This window comes from Mirounga leonina, unplaced genomic scaffold (assembly GCF_011800145.1).
Source record: "Mirounga leonina isolate KUSES-001 unplaced genomic scaffold, KU_Mleo_1.0 Mir_53, whole genome shotgun sequence".
Classification (NCBI taxonomy): Eukaryota; Metazoa; Chordata; class Mammalia; order Carnivora; family Phocidae; genus Mirounga; species Mirounga leonina.
The window spans coordinates 74,584,106-74,592,596 of record NW_023270807.1 but is presented as its reverse complement, the minus strand read 5'-3'; positions in this window follow the sequence as shown (position 1 = coordinate 74,592,596).

Below are 8,491 nucleotides of genomic sequence, written 5' to 3'. Positions count from 1 at the left end.
CTCTATTAAAAGGGCTCCCATCCCTCTATGGCACCACGGTTTTTCTCTCTCCTAATTCATGTCTCTGAACCTTGCATCTGCCACATTCTGTCCCTCCAATTGTGCAGATTGTTTTCTTAATCTTCAGATCAATTTCCTAGCTGTTCAAAATGATTTGATGTTAATCTAGCTGTGTTCAAGGGACCAGATAAACCCAAGGTCCCCATACTACTCCGCCATCTTAACTCCTGAAAGCCTAAATTATAATTATTAAAATTTTTACTTTATTTTATCATGGAAAAATATATAATGGCTTAATTTTACAGTGACAATGGGAAATTCCAGTTCAGAAAAGGAAACTATAAATATTCCCATTGGCAAAATTTCTTTAGAATTTACATCTGTATTTATCTGTATAAGTGTAATTAAAATAGAGTGTGGCTTGTAAGTCTTAATGATTTGTGTCAAGGGCTTCAGGCAGCAGGGAATTGCAAATATTTTGTTAGTCTTGGTTATATTTTTGTTTGATTTTCCCAAGATTGCAGTTTCCTAGAACCATCAACTAATATGATTAATTTTCTGGCCACAGATACATAGGGTACATAAGTTAGAAATTTGCCCTTTTATTTTTGGCTATTTCATAACTTTTTTTTCCTCCTTAACTCACATTATACATCTGCCTCACCCCCAGCTGTATATCTTGAACTTCCTTACCTTTCCACTACCAAACTACTCAACCCAGACATATCTGTATATTTGGCCTTTGATATTTCCTTTTATAAGTGGATTTTCCTGTCCCTTACAGAAACCAGCCTAAATACTTGTGCTGTGAGTCCCATTTTCTTCCATCTTTTGGAAAATTTTGTTTCTGCATAATTCCCCTTCTCTCTGTTCTTTCGTGAAGTTTTCTGTGCTTACTAAATCATCCTGTAAGCATGATAGCACATTATTCTCCCATCTGGTATAAAAAACAATCTCCTATATGCCTTCTGCCCCCCTTATTCCATTGTGTGTTGTGTTTGTAACTTTACAAAATAGAATATTAACATTATCCCTGTAATTACCAGTGTACTCTTCCCTAGTCCACTGCTTGGTCTTCCTACCACCAGGCCAACAGGAAAGGAAACCATCAGAAAATCATCTGAAAACCATCATCCTGAATTTTAGTATTTAGTATTATTTTTCCCTCCATTAAAAACATGGTTTGGTGGCTCAGTTGGTTGAGCGACTGCCTTCGGCTCAGGTCATGATCCTGGAGTCCTGGGATCGAGTCCTGCATCGGGCTCCCTGCTCAGCAGGGAGTCTGCTTCTCCCTCTGACCCTCCCCCCTCTCATGTGCTCTCTCTCTCCTCTCATCCTCTCTCTCAAATAAATAAATAAATAAATAAAACATGGTTTGATCATATATATACTCACATATGTGCATGCATATTCACACACAAACGTATACAGTCTCTAAATTTAGATTACATATATTTGGTACTGAGAGTACTTTTTCTTGTCAACATAATTTTTGTAAGATTCATCCATATTGCTGCTTAAACTTGAGGTTCATTTATTTTCCTACTGCAGATCATTCCATTGTTTGAATATTCCTTGATTTATTTATCTGTTCTCCTCCATTTGCAGCTACTTCTATGTTTTTGCTCTCCTAAACAATGCTATTTTTAATAGCACTGTACCTTTCACAGTATACTTAGACCATGTATGACACCCTGAGGCAAAGAGACAAGGCTGTTCACAGCTTGAGCTGACCAGACTGGGTTACCAGGCTACCCTGAGTGCAAAGTGGATCGATTTCTTAACACCTATTTAACCTAGTCTCTGAACAGCTATATGACTCTTTAGGCCAACTGGGAATCTCTGGGGGTATAGCTCAGGGGTAGAGCATTTGACTGCAATTGGGAATCTCTGCAAGGATATACAACTGAGTGCAGAACTGTTGGTTTGTAGGCAAAAAAAAGAGCGTATTTTATATTATAAAGCCAGATTGTTTACCAAAGTAGTTATACCAGAGTAATATCCTACCAACAGGCTTCATTTATATACATTCTCATCCATATTTAGTATTCTTGAAATTCTTAATTTTGACAGTTTAATGGTTGTAAGTCATTTCATTTTTATAATTTATATTTCGCTGAGTATTCAAGATTGAGTATCTTTCCATTATTTAAAAGCCATTCATATCTGATTGTGGAAATACCTGTACAACTCCTTTGCCCATGTTTTAATGTTCAATTTTTTTATTGATTTGTAAAGGCTCTTTTATTTTTCATGTTATTAGTACTCTATGACGTTGTTATGTGTTGCAAGTACCTCCTGCCAGTTTATAGCTTGTCTCTTCTTGTCTGTTGATGAATAGAAATTCTTTGTTTTAACATAATCAAAATTATATATTTTTTAAAACATGATTAAAATCTTTGTGTCTTGCTTAAGGATCTCCTCACTACTCAGGACTCCTATAGATGTATTTCTATAAGATTTAAATTTAACTTTCAGGTTTAAATCCATTTGCAATTGATATTTGGTTACATGGGAAGTAATTAGCCATTATTTTGTATTTGTGGATAAACAATTGTGTTAGCACTATTTAATAAGTAGTTTCTCCTTCCTCCAGGGATGACAAACCTGACATGGATAACATTTTAAATGAGAATGGCTGTATCTGGGGTTTCTATTCCATTCCATTGGTCAATTTGTCTCTTCTACCATACTTTCTTAATGATTATATCTTAATATACATGGCATTGAAATAGAATATGAAGTATTCATTACTTTTCTTTGCCCTCTTTAATGATGTCTTGGTTATTATTTGGCTTTAATCTTGTATTTGAATTTTGGAATCAGCTTACTAGTTCTACGAAAAGTACTTTTGGGGATATTGATTAAAATTGCATTCAATCTACAAATCAATTTGCAAATAAATAAGTTTCTATGATATGGAGTCTGCTTGTCTATGAATATGGTGTAACATTCTATTTAGGTTGATTTCAATTTCTTTTAATAAAAATGATAATCTCTATGAATTATATTTACTTTTAAAGATGTATTCATAGCCAATTTGTATTATTACTGAAAATGGAATGCCATTTATAATTACATTTTCTGTTTATTGCTGCCATATATAATTATAATTAGATTTTACCTCATAATTTTATATCCAGCTACATTGTTAAACTCTAATTAATTAAAACAATTTTAGATTGTTTGGGGTTTTTTCCCCTTTTTATTGTATTATCTGCTAGAAATTATACCTTTTTTTATATTTTTCTGATTTCAGTTGATAAAAATTAATTTATAAAAGGATATAATTTGTATACAATGTTTTATAAGTATTAACAAATGCAGGCATGTTTTCCATTTACACAGATTTCAGTTACTATAATTTAGTTTAATAATACCAGTCCCCCAGGGCACGTGGGTGGCTTAGTCAGTTAAGCATTTGCCTTCGGCTCAGGCCATGATCTCGGGGTCCTGGAATTGAGCCCCATGTCAAGCTCCTTGCTCAGGTTTATTCTCTCAAATAAATAAATAAAATCTTTTTAAAAAATAATACCAGTCCCTCAACAACATAGTTCAAATTTCAGTGACTATGCTATACTATCTGTGAGAAGTTGCATAAAGTACAATTATGACCGCTATGTCTTTAGTCCACAAATCACTATTTATTTATATGTGTTTGTTTATTTATTTATTTATTTATATTTTATTTTTATTTTTTTAAAGATTTTATTTATTTATTTGAAAGAGAGAGAATGAGAGACAGAGAGCACGAGAGGGAAGAGGGCAGAGGGAGAAGCAGACCCCCCGCTGAGCAGGGAGCCGGATGCGGGACTCGATCCCGGGACTCCAGGATCATGACCTGAGCCGAAGGCAGTCGCTTAACCAACTGAGCCACCCAGGCGCCCTGTATGTGTTTATTTATTTACTTAATTAAAAAAATTTGAGTTTAGTTGACATACAATGTTATATTAGTTTCAGGTATACAACATAGTGATTCAATATCTCTATATGTTATGCTGTGCTCACCACAGGTATAGCTACCATGTGTCACCATACAATGCTATTACAATATCATTGACTAAATACCCTGTATTGTGTGCTTTATTCCTGTAACTTATTCATTCCATAACTGGAAACCTATATCTCCCACTCACCCTCACTGACTTTGCCAATCCCTCCCAAACCCCTACCCTAACCAGCAATCATCAGTTTGTTCTCTGTATTTATAGGTCTGAGTCTGCTTTTTGTTTATTCATTTGTTTTGCTTTTTTAGATTCCAAATATACGTGAAATCAGATGGTATTTGTCCCTCTCAGTCTGACTTATTTCACTGAGCATAGTACCCTCTTATCCTTTTTTATGGCTGCATCATATTTGCGTGTGTATATATGTGTGTGTGTACCATATCTTCTCAACCCATTCATCTATCAGTGAATGATTAAGTTGCTTCCATATCTTGGCTATTGTAAATAATGCTGCAATAAACATGGGGGTGCATATCTTTTCGAATTAGTGTTTTTGTTTTGTTTGGGTAAATACCCAGGAGTGGAATTATTGGATCATTTGATGTTTCTATTTTTTTAATTTTTGAGGAAACTTCATACTGTGTTCCATAGTGGCTGTCCCAATTTACATTTCCTCCAAGAGTATACAAGGGTTCCCTTTTCTCCTATCCTCACCAACACTTGTTATTTCCTGCCTTTTTGATTTTAGGCATTCTGACAGATGTAAGGTATTATCCCATTGTGGTTTTGATTTGCATTTCCCTAGTGATTAGTGATGTTGAACATCTTTTAATGTGTCTATTGTCCATCTGTATGTCTTCTTTGGAAAAATCTATTCAGGTCCTCTGCCCTTTATTTAATTGGTTTGCTTGTCTTTTTGGTGTTTAGTTGTATATGTTCTTTATATATTGTGGATATTAATCCCTTATTGGACATATCATTTGAAAATATCTCTCCCATTCAGTAGATTGCCTTTTTGTTTTTTGATGGTTTTCTTTGATGTGCAAAGCTGTTTTTGATGTAGTCCCAATAGTTTAATTTTGCTTTTGTTTCCCTTGATTTAGGAGACATATCTAGAAAAATGTTGATACTGCCAATGTCAAAGAAATTACTACCAATGTTTTCTTCTAGGAGATTTATGATTTCAGGTCCACAGTTAGGTCTTCAATCCATTTTTGTTTGTTTTTATGTTTGGTGTAAGAAAGTGGTCCAGTTACATTCTTTTGCATGTAACTGTCCAGTTTGCATATGGCAAGAATATCCCATTCTTTTGGGACATTGTATATTCTTGCCTCCTTTGTCATAGATTAATTGACCATATAAGCATGAGTTCATTTCTGAGCTTTCTATTTTGTTCCATTGACATATGTGTCTGTTTTTGTGCCAGTCCCATACTGTTTTGATTACTATAGCATTGTAGTTTATCTTGAAATCTGGAATTGTGATACCTCCAGCTTTGTTCTTCTTTCTCAAGATTGCTTTGGCTATTTGGGCTCTTTTGGGGTTCCATGCAAATTTTAATATTATTTGTTCTAGTCCTGTGAAAAATGTTGGTATTTTGACAGGGTACAAATCACTATTTAAATAACTGATGAGCATCATGATCACTGGTGTTTCATATCACTTCTTTCACAGCCTGTCAATGATTAGTTATTGAAGTTTATTTTCCAACTTATAAACAGACAACAAAGCAGGTAGTTGTAGTGAATCCCTTTCTCCCAGTGTAACCCATGTGGCATTTTATACAAATAGGGATTAAAAGAAGAAATGAGCCAACCAAGATGGAAGTGACACAAAAAATTAGAACTGATAATGCTGAAAGAAAATTTGAATAGAAGGTAGATAAAGTTATGCAAGAAATAACTGATTGTAGGAATGTCAGACTCCGGAGATGAAACCATATCTTAGTGAAAGCAAACTTACTGACATAAATAAAGTGTTTGTGATGAAAAGGATGAAGATGTCCCAGAAGAAGTGATGCTGGCAAAACTTCTCATTAAAAAAATCTCTCAGAGATATTTTATGATATTCAAATCACAAGGGATAAGAAGTTAGAAGCTGTTTCAAACTTAGAAAGCAGTATAATTCTCCCTGAGGCAGAAAAAAAGATGATCACTCTGTAAGTTTTATGAACAGAAGAGGAAGGCAAGCACTCAAACTACTCAACTTTTTATAAAGAAATAAAACATTTTAATTCTCAGTGTTTCTAATGTTTTAAATTACAGTGTGCTAAATAGATACTAGTGTTATTTCTATTGTCCTAGACATTTATAATTGACAATAAAAGAGTTTCTAATGTTTTGATAAAAAAAAATTTAAAAGTTACATAACAATAATACTTTTCCCATTGATTATTAAGATTGCATGGTTCAACTTGAATGGTCCAACATTACCATACCAAGTAAGGACTGCCTGTTTACATCTCTGTAACTATCATCCCATCCAAATATTTCCCTTTCTCCAGAAAGGTCTATGTTCTAATGCATCTAACCTTGCATATGTACTAGATGTAACCATTGTTCTGATTTCCCTCACTGTTTTCATATGTCATATAGATAAGATCAGGCAATATACACAATTTTGTATATGGATTATTTTGTTCAACACAATGTTTTGAGATTCACTTATGTTTTAAAGTATATCATATGATTTTTCCTTTTTAGTGTTTATATATTCTTTTGTGTATATATCACAATTTCTTTATATATTCACTTCATGATGAGTATTTTCCCCAGTTTTTGATTAATATAAATAAAGCTGCTGAGAAAATTTTGTACAAGTATTTTTTTGGACATATGTTTCATTTATTTGAGTAAATATGTAGGAATGGAATTAGTAGGTATTAGGATAAGTTAAGTTTAACATTATTAAAAGCTGCCAAAGTGTTTAAAAAAGTGGTAGTATTATTTTAAACAGCTAACCATCATTTTATGAAAAAATCAGGCTGTTCTATATCTTCACCAACATTTAGTATTTTCAGTTTTTTTTTTTTAAATTAGTCATTCTAAAGGGTAATATTGATATATATTTGTATTTCCTTTTATCTGAAGAATAAACAGTTGAACATATTTTTGAGTGCTTGATATTTATATTTATCTTATTTTATGAGCAACAAATCCAAAAGTATTTCTTTGAAAAAATTAACAAACTAGTGCTTCTTGAATGCTTTTGCTTCTTGACACATTGAAAAAAACTATGTAATTATACAAAATTCAGTGGTTAACTGAAAAGTCTGCTGAAAGCCCAAAGACAAATGTTTTTTGCTCTGGCTCTCCCAGTCTCCAAGGTATGAGGGGACCCATATCTTATCACACATATCTCTAACCTCTTCATTGTACACTATTCTTCTCCAGCATTTACATGGAATGTACTTAGCATATAAAATTCTCTGGTGAAATGATGAAGAATGAAAGAGAAAATATAAATAAACAATATTAAGAATGAGGTGAAACTACATATAAAAAGGTAATATCTACATATAATGCAGAGATTAAAAAGAAGAACAAAATTCTATAACAGACTGGAAAAGTTAAAGGAAATTGTCATGATAAAGTTATGTAATTAAATAAAACTTTGAATGTCCCTCTAATAATTCCAGAAATGGAATCAGAAGAGAAATATCATTTCATAAGTAATCACAAGACTCAGATGGGATTAAGGTCATTTCTGTCAAATTTTCAAGGTAAGATTTATTCTAGTCTTTTATATACATTTCAGGGAACAGCAGAGAAAATACTCTCCATTTTCTGAGGCCAGCATAAAATTGATATAAAATCCAAACTTGGACAGAGCAAAAACAAAAAGGAAAGGTCAATCCCAGCACTCTCTAATGAAGCCCCATACCAAGGTTCTAGAAGCTCAAGAAGATCTGCCAATAATTTAACCAGCTGCTAAAGAAACTGAACATTCTCCAAAGGAATATAACAAAATCCAGAGTTTCTAAAACCAGACTATCTATAATGTTCAGTGTACAATCAAAACTTTTGATATAAATGATTAAAAAGGAAAATGTGACTCAGAGCCAAAGAAAAATGCTCATAACAGCTATTCTAAACCACACATGAAAAATACTCCCAATTTAAACTCTTATGAATTTCTAAGGATTTATTTACATTACTAGTTAATATTTTCTAGTTTATTATTACTACCAAATTAGATTCAGAGTATGAGTTCTAGTTTTGATTAAACATGAGAGATCCAATTTAGATTTAATCAGTCAGAAGATAGCAAAGACCTGTAAATCTCATTTTTTTCCTCCCCAAGCACTCAGAAGGAATCAGATATCCAAGAGAAACCTGAAAATAACCTGCATTTCCAAAATTATCTCAGATAATTAGTTGACCTATTGAATTATAATTAATGTGTCATTTTCTTTGGTACATTTTATATGCATATTTGAATGAGTGATTTTGTATTAAATGTAGACTTTCTGGACAAATAAGAGGCTTCAGGCAAAGTCCCTTAAATTTACTCAAACTAAAATTATTAAAGAACTAAGATTAAAA